We start from the raw sequence: 16,478 nt of genomic DNA, 5'->3' as shown, positions 1-16,478 counted from the left end.
TCTCGAACTGCTCGAATAAATCTAGTACAGCGAAGTCTTAGTCCAGTTGGCTTCAAAATATTATTTTTCACCTGACAAAACCAATTTTCGACAGGCGCATTGCTAAATCTTTCAATGCTATCATGCAAATTTGAATAAATATTTGACCAAAGAGATAAAATTGGTAAATATTTTTTTAAAATGACATTTAAAATCAGAGGATTGTAGAATATATTGATATTATCTGAATCTATTGCACTATTAATCATTTTCTTATCTTGTCTATAATACTTGCTTTTTTGATTAAGCGTATAAGGAAATTTCGGTATCCTCAGTTTCGGTTTCAGTTTCCTCATTTATATCTTCTAGATCTTTACTATTATTTAATGTATCAAACATTTTGCTTATTACATTGCTTAATTTCCCATCCAGATCTAAAAATTCTTTTGAAGTAATTAAAACCTTTTGAACCACTTCTCTACTTCAAGTAAAGATGTTTTCATAAAAACAGCTGCTATAGAATGTTTGAAAAATTTTTTTTGAGTTTTATTGTTACCGTAAATCTTGTTAATGTCATTTGTTATTAGTTTCATAAAATGAGCGCAACATAATTTTAAAGTGATTTTTGGTCGAACAATCCTTTCTGATGTTATATAATCGTATACATTATTTAAGTATACACTAATATCATCCATTTTATTCCACTGTGTGGTGATGGCGTTAATAAAAGCGAAACTTAAATTAAAATCGGTAACCACATAAGAAAAAATGGGCCATTTTAGCTGTTTACTTTACTTTTAACAGTAAATGATTCAAAAGCCTGTAACCGTGAACCAATAGAATAACCATCATGTTCGAAAGTTATCATTTCGAAAACAGGACAAACAAGTTCTTTATCTTTCATGTGTACCACTCCAGCGTAATAATAAACACGTTTTTTTGTCTCAGGGGGAGAATGGACGACACTTCCGGTTGCATCTAAATTAAACGTATAAACCCATTACTTGTTTTAGACAGAGCATGTTTAATAATTTCTAACTGTTCAATACTAAATAAATACACTCTTAGGGGCTCAAAAACGCGATAAATATACTGATCGAAAAATTCGTCTGTATCTCTATCTAATTTAGAAAGAGTCTGTGGCTTGATTTTTTTGTACACATGTTTGGATTTTATATTATCATAATTTCCTGCGCGAATTTGATCCGAGGGAACAAAATTTGTATCCCGAACTCGTGTCATGAATGGAGTCGATGTCTGCAATTTATTTCCTAATAGCTGTCTTTCAAAATTTCACACAAAAGTTGTCTTTTTTTGATTATCGTGCCGATAATTTACTGTATTACTAAAAACGGTTCCAATAATATCATGATTTTCTGGCGACAATTTAATGATAAACACTTTACAATTTTCATGTGCACAATATGCATAAATTGTAATTTTTTTTCCTTCCTTGTCTGATTGGTGTTTTTTAAAATTAAGAGAACAAATATTATTAACTGTTGCAATTTTTTTCCTCACAGTAATAATATGATAGTTAATTAAAGAATTATTAAATTTAACGTCAATAAATTGCTCATAACTTAGTGAAAAAGTGCTTTCTTTAATATTACAATTTTTAGAAGACATTGGTCTTTTAAACTAAAAACTAAAAATTCTAAAACTAAAAACCCCAAAAATTCAAAAACTAAAAAATCCAAAAATTCTAAAACTAAGGACTATAAATGCTAAAAACAAAACCAATAAACTAAAAACTAAAGAAAAAATTCCGAAAAGCAAAAAGGTTCCTACAAAATTAATTCGCGCAAAAGCTTAGCAAAATACACCTGCTATCACCAAAGCCATGCAATAACTGCAAATTCAGATGAATCGAGAATCGGTATAACTCGTTATAGCAGACAGAGATAAGGTAGCAGACGATTACTTTAAATTCTAAGAAAATACCACGTAGCCGGGAACCCGGGATGATTCTAAGTAGACCAATAAAATGTTTTCCAAATAATCGATATACCATTTTTACGTTTTTATCTCGTAAAGGTAGGCTCATTAACACGACTTTAATAAATTCATTTTCCTTTTAAGGTACCTACGAGAAAAACAGTTCTCCAAAAATTGATAATTTTACACAATGCACGATTTGTGATTTTATTATTATTACCCTGATACTTCTTGTCACAAGATCGCTGCCAAGAAAGAGATAACATAATTATTATAAATAATAATAGTTGCAGAAACAGAATTTCGGTCGAATTGTAATTTGATTGACATAAAACTGCAAAACTGACTTCAACTGGCTTTTTTATTTAGTACTATTTCTTTTTGTCGACGCATTTAACCCATTCCACATGAAAACCCGTTAAATACTCTACCTGTCCTGAAAATTTCAACCCTCTAAAAGTTTGGGAAGACATCCAACCCTCAGTTTGAAATAAGTCAACATTTTATTAATAATATTGTTAAGTGAAGGGGGCGCTGCTGGTGAAATTGGCGGGAAATGATGACGCGTGAGGCGCGTACGGGCAACGCCTAGTTAGTTGGAAGGACACTGTGGCAGTGTCAATGTCGTTGTTGAATCTAATTTGCTAATAAATTAGTTTTTGGGTGAATTCCGAGTTTCATTTACAGAGCAGCGGTGGGATATTGCTCAAATAATCGTTTCCGATAGAGAGTGGTGAATTGTGGTGATTTTGTGAGGAATTTGTGGGTCGCCAAGACAAGGGCAAAAAATTGAAGTTTTGGGAATCTGTACCGTTTCATTGGTAACAAAATTGTGTTTTACGACTTGAAATCGAACAAATCAATCGGGTGCTAGCCGAATTTATCTGGTTTTTCTGATTTCTGACGAGTTCTAGGAGTTACGCAACCACACGCTGTCAATTTTCATTTGGGTGTGGCTCAAAAGGCGCGAAAAGTTTTCTGGTGAGATTTTCGCAATGGGGCGTCACAGGTACCGAGGAAATGTGGACTCGGACGACTCGGACTCAAGTGACGATGAGCCACGGCCGAAAAGGTCCGCGCCTGGGGTCTCCACTACAGTAAATTCACCCCCAGTTTCGGCCGAGTCCGCTAGAATGGGTGGAAAGGAGCTTATTACGTTGAAGGGTGTCAACGTCCGAGACCAGGGTTCGAACACGTTGTTCATCGGTGTGTCACATGTGATGGAGGCCTAGTGACCGTTCGCAATCTATCGCACCAAGATCTGGTCTATCGAAAGGCGCAAATCGTTACGAGAGCTGAGCCTTGCGAGCAGGAAAGGACAGCTACGACGGTGAGTGTGTTTTCTGTGGGGAAGGTTGAGGTAAAGAGTTTCCAACGGTGGGAACTTCTTACACAAGTCAATAAGAATCTAGACCCGGCTCAGTTCGAGCAATTGTTACAACTCGTTAACGAATTTCGAGATTGTTTTGCACGAAATGTAGCGGAAATAGGTGCCACAACTGCGGCAGAAATGAAGCTAACTTTGACTGATGATAAACCTGTAGTTTATCGTCCTTATCGGTTATCGCATCACGAAAGAAGAATTGTTCGAGATATAGTAAATGACTTGTTAGGTAGCGGAGTCATACGAGAATCAGACTCGCCATATTCGAGTCCCATACTGTTGGTGCGGAAGAAAGATGGGCAACACCGTATGTGTGTTGACTATCGGCAATTAAATTCGAAAACAATCAAAGATCGCTTTCCGTTACCACGAGTAGATGAACATTTGGATAAACTAAACGGTGCAAAGTTTTTCACCACACTAGATCTCGCGAGTGGGTACTATCAGATCCCAATGGCCACCGAATCGATTCCAAAGACAGCATTTGTTACGCCTGATGGGCATTACGAGTTTGTCCGCATGCCTTTTGGTCTAGCCAACGCTCCGGCAGGGTTTCAGCGAACTATGAATAAGGTGTTGGGTCCATTACGGTTTCAGACCGCTTTTTGTTTCATAGATGATCTTCTGATACCTTCCAAAGACTTTGAAACAGGTCTTAACAATTTACGAACGGTGTTTCAATTGCTTCGACAGTTCGGATTGACTCAAAAGCTGAGTAAATGTTGCTTCTTTGGAAGTCAAATAGAGTATTTAGGGCATGAGATCAGTGCGGAAGGCATTAAGCCAGGCGAGACAAAAATCAAAGCGGTGACAGCTTTTCCCAAACCAACAGACGTACACAAACTTAGGCAATTCTTAGGTTTGTGTGGGTACTTTCGAAAGTACGTCAAAGATTACGCAACAATAGCAAACAGTTTGACGAGTCTCCTAAAGAAAGGCAGTGCATTTGTTTGGGAAGAAGCACAAGAGCGGGCTTTTCAGATTTTAAAAGACATCTTGACGAGCAGACCAGTTCTTGCAATTTACGACGCGGAAGCTGAAACGGAGTTACACACTGACGCTTCTAAAGTTGGAATTGGTGGCATTCTGTTGCAACGACAAGGTGATGGATCTTTGCGTCCAGTTATGTTTTTCAGCCGACAGACGACCAAAGAGGAACAAAGGTACCACTCGTACGAGCTAGAAACGCTAGCGGTGGTCTGTTCTCTCAAACATTATCGAGTATACTTGTTGGGGCTTCAATTCAAGGTGATCACAGACTGTAATGCTTTACGAACAACCCTTACCAAGAGAGATTTGATTCCACGAATTGGGAGATGGTGGTTGTTAACTTCTGAGTTCGACTTTACTGTAGAATACAGACCTGGTAGTAAAATGAGTCACGTTGACGCTTTGAGTAGAAATCCGGTATTAGATCCTTCGGAGCCTTCAGTGGAAGTCTTGCATATTAATGTTAACGATGATGATTGGATTTTAGCTGTACAAATGAAGGATGCGAGATGCGCATTGTTGAAGGAAATATTGGAAAAATCACCGACGAACGCTGAAGAGCGTGCCATTCACAAAGAGTATAAACTAAAAGATGGTCGAGTATTCAAACAGACTGAGTCAGGATTAAAATGGGTCGTACCAAAAGCGGTAAGACGCCAGATTTTATTAGCACACCACGATGGAATTGGCCATTTATCGAATGAGAAAACTTTGGCATCTGTGTCGAAATCTTATTGGTTTCCTTCAATGCGGAGGTATGTTCATAAATATATTTCTAGCTGCTTGGAGTGTCTCTACAATAAGGAAGCCGGAGGAAAGCAGCCAGGATTTTTGAATCCCATACCTAAGAATTCGCAACCATTTGACACATTGCACATGGATCATTTGGGACCATTTGTAAAGAGCAAATCACATAATTCTTATCTTTTAGCTATTATCGATGCATTTACTAAAATTGTCTTTCTCAGGGCCGTGCCTAATACTAAGGTGGGCCCTGTTTTATCATTTTTAGCTTCTCTTACAGGAATGTTTGTGTACCTAAACGTATAATAGCCGATCGTGGGGCTTGTTTTTCTAGCAAAAAGTTTAAGACACATTGTACCGATTTAAACGTTAAATTAGTACTAACCGCGACTGCCACACCACGGGCTAATGGCCAGGTGGAGCGATTAAATCGTACGATTTTATCTCAGCTTGCTGCTAGCTCGAGAGAAGAAGAAACATGGGATGACTTTGTGAGTAGAATTAGTTGGGGTGTTAATTCTACGCCGAATTCGACTACGGGCAAAAGTCCATACGAATTGTTGTTGGGGTATACACCTCGACATGCTAATGACTCAATCCTCACCAACGTGGTGACAGAGGGTGTTCATGATGGTGATTTGCCACGGACACGAGCAGACGTTGCTCAGCGTGTCGAAAAGGAACAGCAGAAGCAAAAAGAGCGTTATGACAAGAAACGCTGTGCCCCAAAGAGATTTAATGCAGGTGATCTCGTGTTGGTACGCACCACGCGAGCTTCAAACGAGGGCAAAAGTCGGAAGCTGTTACCTAAATATTCGGGACCGTACCGAATTCAGAAAGTGCTCGACTACGATAGGTATGTCGTGACGGACATGCCGGGGGCGACGCGTTCCCAAAAACGATATGAGGGTGTTCACTCAGTGGACAAATTGAGACATTACGTTGTCGCCACGACGAGTGGAGACGAAACAATAGGCGATGTCAGTGACGAATGACTGAGTTCGCTGTGAAGCTGAGTGAAGTTCAACGTGAACTCACGATTTTGGGACCAAATGTTGTTTTTAAGCGCTTTACGTTGAAACTCATGAGTTAATGATTTGTTGTTGTTGTTATTGTTCTTGTTCTTGTTATTGTTCTTCTACTTATTGTTGAGGTTACTGATCTTGTTGGTGTTGGTGTTCTTATTGTTGTTGTTGACGTTCTTATTGTTGTTGTTCTTAATTAATTCTCAACGTGAGAAACACGATTATGATTATTTTCAGATTCATTCTCAACGTGAGAAACACGATTATGATTATTTTCAGGTTGTTTATAAATAGTTCTTAAGTGGGACTCGGGCTGTAGATGTATTCTACGGCTCGGATACATGGTATTGGTTAATTACTTGTTTTAGAAACACCGGTGGTTCCCCGAGGACGTGGAACACGGAAGCGTGGCCGACTGTTAAGTGAAGGGGGCGCTGCTGGTGAAATTGGCGGGAAATGATGACGCGTGAGGCGCGTACGGGCAACGCCTAGTTAGTTGGAAGGACACTGTGGCAGTGTCAATGTCGTTGTTGAATCTAATTTGCTAATAAATTAGTTTTTGGGTGAATTCCGAGTTTCATTTACAATATTAAACATTTTTTTTAGTACTATTTCTTTTTTGTCGACGCATTTAACCCATTCCACGTGAAAGCCCATTAAATACTCTATCTTTCCTGAAAATTTCAACCCTCTAAAAGTTTAGGAAGACATCCAACCCTCAGTTTGAAATATGTTAACCTGCTATTAATAATATTAAGTATTTTTTTTTAGTACTATTTTTTTTTGTCGACGCATTTAACCAATTCCAAGTGAAAACCCATTAAATACTCTACCTTTCCTGAAAATTTTAACCCTCTAAAAGTTTGGGAAGACATCCAACCGTCTGTTTGAAATATGTCGTTCTATTAACAACTTTTTTTTTAATAATGTTTTTGAAGAAGAAATTAACAAATAATTATCTTATTTAGGTGGAATCTACCCCTTAAATATTTGGGTAGCTTGCCCTTCTCGTTTTTGTTTTGCCTTTATTAGGCGATTTCACCTATTGTGTCAACTAGTCAACTACCTACATCCCCCATTGCTTTCAAAGATACAACAAATTTGAAATTGCATTTACTTTATTTTTTTAGTAATAATACACTTTAATTTTAAAAGAAAATGAGTAAATATTTTATTTTCTTATAATTTGTTAGAAACTTGGCAACGTCGCAAAGTGCTGAAAACGCACATCCGTGATTTGACTGGTCAGAATCAAGATTAGAATCATTTTCTGAATGAGAATATATATTAACAGGTAGTGAAAGTCGCTTAATATGACCTGGCGTGGCTTTACAATTTTCAAGATCATCCGCAGAATATTATAAAAAAGTAGAGGTTGGTTGTGAAGTTCTATTTCTTTTTTAGTGCTGAAGTGGCAACGGGGACCTTTTCTTAATTAGTTGTTTTTCTCCAACAACAGTTGATATTATAACCGTAACATTAAGTTTTCCCTCTTGTTCGATTTTGGAATCTTCAGCTGACTCAACAACAGTAATTTTTTTTCTTCCGCTACGGTAACCTCGTTTGCGGTTTATTAATTTTGAAAATTGCACATTTTTTGTTTTTTGTTGACAATTGCACATCTAGGCCTATAGCTAATTTTGCTGCAGTAATGTGATGACATTTTTGACGAGCAGGGCATGTGCAACTTTCCGATGGAGACGATGAGACGATGTAGTCTCACCATTTTTTTTTTCTCCAGAAATGATAAAAACTTGATCTTCTGCAAAAAGCTTTATACGGCCTTGTAAGATCAACATTTTTGCCAGTGCATAGTTTGTAAATGGTATTTCATCATCAGGTAAGAGTTTATTGGTGGAATCTTTATTTTAAAAAAATATAGAGCAGTTTATCTAAAGGTATAGTAAAATTCTTTTAATTTTGGTCGAATGTTGTAAAACGTTGTTGTCTTTCTTACTCTTCGAGAAAGTAGCTAGGAGCAAGTAAGATAAACGATGGGCCGCCCTCGGCTCGAGCCAGCTCGCACTTAGGTCATTTAAAAGAGACACGAAAGTTTCGCAAGCTCAACTACGCCACCCACCCAAAATATATCAGTGATTCTCAACATGTTCAAATAATGCAACAAGCGCAGACAACAAGTAAATTTTATTTACAAAAAATATATAAAAATATTAAATGTACAATATTTACAAATCTATTTACGATTTAATTAACATTTCACTCTCACTTTCACTAGCTGTATCGTCAAATTCTTCGAAATCACTATCACTATCATTATCCGAATTCACGTTAATGATAATTTCTTTTTGCACCTGGTCAAGACAAATTTGTTTTTTTATGTCTTCCTCTATTAGTTTGTCGCAATGATTGACTGTGTTGCTCCAAACTTCTGGTGTAACTTGATTTAAAGCCTTTTGCCACGTTTGTAAAATAGATTCATCGGTAGAATCAACTTTCCCGATATGTTTGTCGTAAAAAGTTTTACTTAACGCTCAAACATGTTCTATCGGATTATAGTGACATTGATAAGGCGGCAATCTTAATACTTTATGGCCATGTCCTTCAACAAGTTTGTCTACTTTGTAATTAATATCCTGTTTATTAGACTTTGCAATTGCTAAAAATTGTTGTTTAAAAGCATTTTGTGGGTGCACTATTTTTTTCTCTTCAATCCACCTTTTAATTTCGTCTTTTTTCCATGATGACGACAATGTTGTTTACAAATTGTTCACATTAAAAAGTCTTTGGGATTTAAAAATCACTTCCAAATTGAAATTCATAATTAACATGTATATTTGTTGGTAATAGTAAACATTTTGTTTATAAAGTTGACCAGGCAAACAAACAAAAGACATATTAATTTATTTAACAACAATAAACATAACAAATACCAAAGTGGCATCCCATAGTTTGGGAACGACTGGTAGACCCTCCCATTTTCCGCTACGCTTGACGGTTTGTATTTTGTTTCACTCATTCGCATAGTAACAACAAAGACAAAACTAGTAGCAGATGGGAAAGTGTTATTTGATACATTTATACAACATTCGGCCAAAATTAAACTACTTTTAGTATAAATGACTTGTCGGATATACAGATTCCTTCGGATCTTGCTCCAACCTTGCCACAAGACAATCTTGTTCATCGTGTAGAACATACAATTAAATAATATCATCCTTGGATAAAAGTTTAGATTTCCTTGATCGATTTATTGTATTGTTAACTTGTTTGCTATTGCATGGTAACATAACAGGTACGACTGCTGGATGCACGTCTTCTGAGATGAGGGATTTTTAAACTTTATGTGGAGGTTTTGCCAGACTTTGTTTTTGTTTTAAAAATTTTGATTTTGCTGTTTCAATATGTAGCTTCTCTAGATTGTTTCTTCTGTTGCCGTGACACTTCTTTGATTTTTATATCAACGGTCTATCGCGATGCTAATACAATGACAACCGCTTACAAAAATTATTTTGATTATTGTTCACTAAAGTTCTAAAAATTTTAACAATATTATGCAGCTTAGGACAGAACATGATTAGTTTGCACTAAAATACAAATAAAGGTTTCACTCACGTATACCGGCTTATTGTAACATTCAAAGATGATACGATGTGGGCAATATGTAAAGATTTTGAACGAAATAACCTTTATTTTACTGCAGACTAAACATATTCTGTCCTGCATTGCTTTAGGTAAATTTTATAACTTTACGATAGTCACTATTCTGAGAGCCCTACCGTTTTTGAGAAAAATAAATTCCTGGCCTGAAGTCAGCAATGTTCCTTTTTGAACCAGCCAGTCACAGAACTTGAGATAGAAAACTTGCCAACAAAGATAGCTTGAAAGACGTATGTTTTTTCTTAATTTTTGCTTCTGTTATTTTAGATACGACTTCAGATGTGCTGCAGGAGCAGTCATTTTACCAAAACACAAACTCCTGCAAAACATTAGCACACAACACAGTCACAATCGACAACGCACGGTTTTGACGTTTGTATTTAACGTTTACCAGCTGAAACGTAGGTCGTAGCGTTAATTGTATGCAGCGAAAGACTGACGAGAGTCGAGACATTGCTTGCGTCACACGCAAATTTTCTATTATTACTAGAAAAGTACCGATTTAAAAAACTCAGACCGATATTACTAGACATTATTTTGTGTCTACTGTGACGGGCCAAAAGGCCCTTGTTTATTTCAAAATTAGGCAATACACAAATGTCGCAATTGTTCCATATTTACGTCAATTAGATTAAAAAAGGGAGCAATTACCAGAAAAAAAAAACAAAACTATAAATTACTGATAAAATTTAAACACATTAAGAAAAATTCCAAAATTATTACATAAAACAAAGAAAGTCGCTCGTCATCGTGGATAATTTCACTAAAATATCACAAGAGGTTAGGGCTAGTTCATGGAATTTTGTTAGATTCGGAAAACAGAGTCATAAATTAATAAATTGATAACAAAAGCTGGACACAAATCGGATATAAAAGCTGACCAACAAAACAAGTCACCAATGATTCAGACTTATTACTTCTGAATGCATAGTCGCTAATCTCAAGTGAATAAAATCACTATACGTGACGATTCGTGAAGTTTTACTTCTGGGTGTTGAGACTTGTGAAATTGGTACTACCAGTTCCTCCGGGAAAATGAGCTGTAAGTGTTATTTTTCTTAAATCCGATTGTTTCAACAAAATGATTAATCACCTATTATTTCGGTTATTAACATACAATTGTGAACGAAGATCAATCTCCAACTAATAACTTTAAGATTTATTAGACAAATGACCGGGGTGAACTCAAATTTTTGTAAGTAAATAGACCGTGTAAAGATTGACACGCTTTTCGAACATCTTATCTAAATTACGTGATATCAGGCCGCCTTCAAAATTAATTGAATTTATGATTTGTGCTCTTTTCGACCTATTTTAACCTTTGACTATTCTCAAGAGATTACCGAAAAATTGTGACACTACTGATACCACTCTCCTCCAGAAAAACTTTAATTAATTGCTTCTCTTTATTTGTTAAATAATTACCATAACTTTGCAACAAATGTTAATCCATGCAGTTATTCAATTATTCTGTATAATGCCAGTGTATTTAAATGCTTCTGTTCGTCACCGACTGAAGGTATTAACTAAATTGTCATTTTGATCACTTGTAACCTTAGATATTTTCTTTTATACATTATATTATTTTATTTAAAAATTAACAGTGTCTTCAATTGACTGCATTCCTATTCCTGACCATGACTGTTTCCGCAACATAGCCGGAAATTCTACGTTCAAATAAATTTATTCGCTCTGTAGTGGGAAAACTGCTCAGGTCTTTTGGAACTCAAAATAAAAACATAAATACAAACTGAAAAACCCAAAAACCCGCCACAGACGAATTGGCGCAGTCAGTAGGATTCACAGTTATGTTTGGGAGAATTTTTCAAAAATAAAGAAAATTCTTACATGAAAATTTTGTGGAAAAAGAAATAATTGAAAAACATGTTTGTCGTCAAAAATTTAAAAATGACCAAGGAGATCAGAGGTTGAGTCGAATCTCAGATAAGAGAGTGATGAGTAATTATCTCATTTGGCGCTTTGGAAACTCTGTATTAATGCGTTATCATTATCACCATCGAAATTTTTTTTCAAAGGTTCTTTTATAAAATAATAATGACTTAATTGCGTCTTTATTTTGAAAAACGAGTATTTATAAAGAGAAAAGAAAACTTGGGTGTGGGAAAATAAAGTGAATAATTCTTATTTTTTAAAGTTAACTTTTTAAAAGAAGGGTTTCATTTCAATTTCACGTACTTAATAATTTGGCAATTAATAATAGAATAAGTCAGGCTCAGATCATAAATTAAAACCTAGCCATGTAGACTCTGAATTTCTCCATTTAAAAAAAAATATACTTTAGAGATAAGACAATTAGTTGCAGGATGGATTACTAAATCATACACAATTAAATTGTTCTAATTATTTACTAAAATAAAAAAATAAAAACATATATATATATATATATATATATATATATATATATATATATATACATATATGTGAACAATTATTGTGCAAGACAATTCCATACAAATAATGTAATAAGGCCACTAAGGTCATAATCTACACCAACGGCCAGATCTCCCTCAACGAAAAAATCCAGGAAGGCCTGACTCGGTGGGAGTGATGCCGGCCACCAGTGGATATGTATCCGGGTTACTATGTCAAAGGTCCCCGCAGGGATTCTACTTCAACCGTGTCATCGGCTAGCCCAGCATAGTCATGAACTAAATTCATGTCATAATCACCATAATAACCTGCGGGTTGTGCTAGAACAATAGGGAGAAACATTAACACAAAATAGGCCGTATTGCGATTAAATCCAGGCATTATGGTTATAGGAAATCAATTAAGTTTTGGTCAGGAGATTCATAAAAAAATTAAATCAAACTACTAAAAGAAGCAAAATAGTTAATTAATGATAAAATCTGTAAATATTTTTTTTCAAAAGCAGTTAAAATCAAAAATAAAAATAAATATTAATATATTATGCAACAAAAGGCACAAACTATCACCTGCACTATCAGTCAAAATAAGATGGTACTTACCCATTATTAGTTCTTTACAAAACGACTGGTGGAACTGAACTAAATTAAAACTGAAGACGCTTTTTAAGAACACAGAGTCGGAAGGAGGAAGGGTAGTGTCACGTGATTGTCCCTTATCTTTTATTGAAATATCTACATCAGACACTAAGATAATTGTCTGGAGGATAAAAATTGTGAAAATTCCCAATAATTCTATAGTCCACAGGTTTAAGCAAAAAAAAAAAAATTTTATAAAGTTCACGTTACGATATTTACATTTAAATCAAATCAAAAACGGCTGAAAAATATGGAATTTTACAGCTGAACTCGTAACGAATCCATCGTTGTAATTAAGATAAGACAATCTAGTATATCCGTTCCTTTGTAGGTGCCGTATCCAAAACGGACACAATAATTTAAAATTCGTGGATTGAGAAAACAAATAAAATTACTGTGAAATTTAGAAAATTCTGAGTTGCAAAATATAAATTAACTTCAAAAAAAAAATATATATATATATATATATTAATCCGGTAGAGTTGCGTTCATTCACAAAGACGAAATGTCCGGTTCACAACCTTCGATTCACAATGATGACGACCATCATCGTGAAGGTGAAAATCCTCGACCAGAATTCAATCGTCAGGGAGGCGACGGTAGGGCTGGGGGACCACTAGGGTCAGCAACGGCCGCATCTCATTTGATACCCACATATTCAGGTGAAGGGTCGGTAAAAACCTTTATCAGTTTTGTGGAGGATACTGCAGAGTTAGAGGGGTGGACAGAATTGCAAACGGTCAAGGTGGCTCGTCTGAAATTGCAAGGACCAGCTCGACGCATGGTCGAGTGGAATGAAGAACTACGAGGCATCAATTGCACTTGGAATCGATTAAAAGCTGCGTTGATTCGTCGCTTCGAGAAAAAAATCTCAGCCGTGGACGCACTGCATCAATTTCGCAAATGCAAACAGCGAGTTGGCGAAACTGTTACCGAATTCGCTGAACGTCTGCAGATGTTGGGAGCAGCGACAATTAAACGCACCGGAGATCAAGCAAGGGATCGATGGGCCAGGACCAATCTGCAAGCCGAATGTTTACAGCAATTCTTGGAGGGATTGGCAATGCCAGTACAACAACGAGTAATGTCATCTAACCCCGACGCTTTCGAAGAGGCGGTCGAAAAAGCCCTACTCGAGGAGCAAATTGAAGACCGGCTGAAAAAGAAAACAATGCAACGAGGGATAGTTGCTGAAGAAAAAACGGAATTCGGTCACGGTCAACAGCAGGTTCAGAGGCGCTCTTATCAATCCCAACAATATCGACAAATCACATGCTTCGGTTGCGGAGCTAGGGGACACTTTAAATCGCAATGTCGCGTATGTTTTACCTGCGGGAAACCGGGTCATTACAGTCGGGATTGTTTTTTTCGCGTAATCGCCAACAAAATACGGCAAGAGGGCAGGGTCGCAACGAAAATAGGAACGCGCCTTTAAACGGGAACAGGGCCGTGCCCCAATCGCACGGTGCGGCCCGCACCAGGAATTAAAACCCGATAGTAATACCTCTCAACCCCGTATTTGCAACATCAAGATTTCCAAACACAACTCCATCTCTCTTATCATTAATGAACGCGAGTCAAAAGCTCTTATCGACACTGGGTCAGATATCTCGCTGGTCAAATATTCTGTTTTGACCCCGGATCAACTTAAAACAATTACCGGAAATAATTTCATACTTAAGGACGTACAGGGAGCGATTATAACAAATAAAGGACAAATTGACTTGGACATTCACATAGATTATGATGTTGTGATTAGACACAAATTCATCGTGGTAGAAAATGCAATACGATTCAAGGGTTCAATTTTAATAGGGTTGGACTTTTTACATGAATTTAAAGTAAACATTTGCTGGTCAGAAAAGATGGTCGAAATTCTAGGGTACAGGATACCTTTAGAAACTGAAGATCAAATACGCATGATTGATTTAGATAATCACGCAGATAAACGAAAAGAAAAATTTGCCGGCTTGGAGCACGCGGATGTGATGACTAACGTTGGCGCCAATATGAATAATTTTCGAGATGTAAGTAAGAATTCAATGAACCTTGAAGTAAATAAGGACTGGGTGGACCATGAAGAGGTCACCGATTTTGATGTCTCAGGAGACCCTCGGAACACTGTAAACCGCAAGGAGCAGCATAACGATCTGGAGGATAATCTCGCTGACACAGATGAAGAAATGCTATTCGATTTTAATGCACCAAAAGACCCTCGGACCACTGTAAACCGCAAGGAGCAGCTTAACGGACCGGAGGATAATCTTGTTGGTACAAGTGACGTGAAAAGTAATGACGAAGCTATCCGGATAGAATTTGATAGGAAGTTGGAACAAGATGAATTGAGTATAAAGACGGTTATAGATGAAGATAATGAACATACATCCGCAGGAAAAAGTCTATCTTTTACCACCCTGGGCCCAAACGTGATAAAAGATGAACTAAAATCCGTAAAAAGTAGAAAAGAAATAAATTCAGACCATGCACTTGACAATACGACCAGAGTTCGATTATTGACCAAAATATTAGTGCCGGCTTGAAGTCGCGCACTATGTGTAGGCTTACTTGACAAACCCTTGGAATCAGACGTAATCATCATTGAACCCCACGCGAAGCAAACACACAAAATATTAACAGCTCGCGCTCTCATCAGAAATCGAAAAGAAATAAATGTTCAACTATTGAATCCTAACCATGTTCCCATTATAATGCAAAAAGGTGAGGTAATTGGATTGGCATATACCGTGGAAGAAACCCTGAGTGAAGAAAAGGAAGAAGTCATCACCAGGAAACTCACCGTTGATTCTGCAGAAGTGGAAGAACTTTTGAAAACGTTAAACTACCCTCGTCACGACACAAACTTGTGGCGACAAAAATTTGAAGAATTAATAGCGGAATATTATGATATATTTCGTGTACCAGATCAACGATTAACCAGTACCACGGAAGTAAAACATAGAATTATTACAGAAGATGTACCTCCAATTGCGAAAAGACCTTACAGAGTACCTTATCATAGAAAGGACATTTTGGATAAGGATATCCAAAACTTGCTGGACAATGATATTATTCAAGAAAGCACGTCGCCTTGGTCAGCTCCGGTAATTTTAGTGGAGAAAAAACGTCACCCAGGAGAGGAATCAGAATTCAGACTTTGCATCGACTATAGGGAACTAAATAAAGTTACAAAACCTGATTTTTTCCCTCTACCACTATTGCAACATACTATTGATCAATTAACCGACTCATGTCTATTTTCCATAATGGACATGGCAAGTGGTTATTTTCAAGTTGAACTTCACCCCGATGACAGAGAAATCAGTGCATTTAGCACTCCCACAGGACATTACGAATTTAAAAGAATGGCGATGGGGCTACGAAATGCACCCAGTACATGGCAGAGGCTCATGTACACGACATTCTTGGGAATGGTCGGTCTGGAATGTCTGGTTTACCTGGATGACGTTATAGTATTCAGCTCATGGGATTGTACGGAACATCTTAGACGATTAAGGAATGTATTTGAAAGAATGCGAAAAACCAATTTAAAGTTTAAGCCGACTAAATGTAATTTCATGCTTAAAGAAGCCAAATACTTGGGCCACATAATTTCTGCCGAAGGAGTAAAAACAGACCCAGAGAAAACAAAAGCTGTCGAACAATACCCAATTCCTAAGAATCAAAAGGAAGTTCGTGCCTTCTTAGGACTCTGTGGTTTTTACAGAAAATTCATCCATAATTTTGCAGCTAAAGCCAAACCTTTAACAGAATTAG

The 16,478-nt window shown here is 36.7% G+C and overlaps 1 long non-coding RNA gene across 1 annotated transcript; it reads left to right on the top strand.

Moving 5' to 3' along the window:
• Positions 1-2,420: 2,420 nt before the first annotated feature.
• Positions 2,421-6,628, top strand: LOC135266732 (uncharacterized). Its single transcript, XR_010334901.1, has 2 exons — positions 2,421-3,247; positions 6,429-6,628. It is a non-coding gene; the product is annotated as an uncharacterized LOC135266732 (long non-coding RNA).
• Positions 6,629-16,478: the final 9,850 nt, after the last annotated feature.

Source organism: Tribolium castaneum, chromosome 7 (genome assembly GCF_031307605.1).
Source record: "Tribolium castaneum strain GA2 chromosome 7, icTriCast1.1, whole genome shotgun sequence".
Classification (NCBI taxonomy): domain Eukaryota; kingdom Metazoa; phylum Arthropoda; class Insecta; order Coleoptera; family Tenebrionidae; genus Tribolium; species Tribolium castaneum.
The sequence above is the reverse complement of the archived record's forward strand: the minus strand, read 5'-3'. Positions and strand labels throughout refer to the sequence as shown.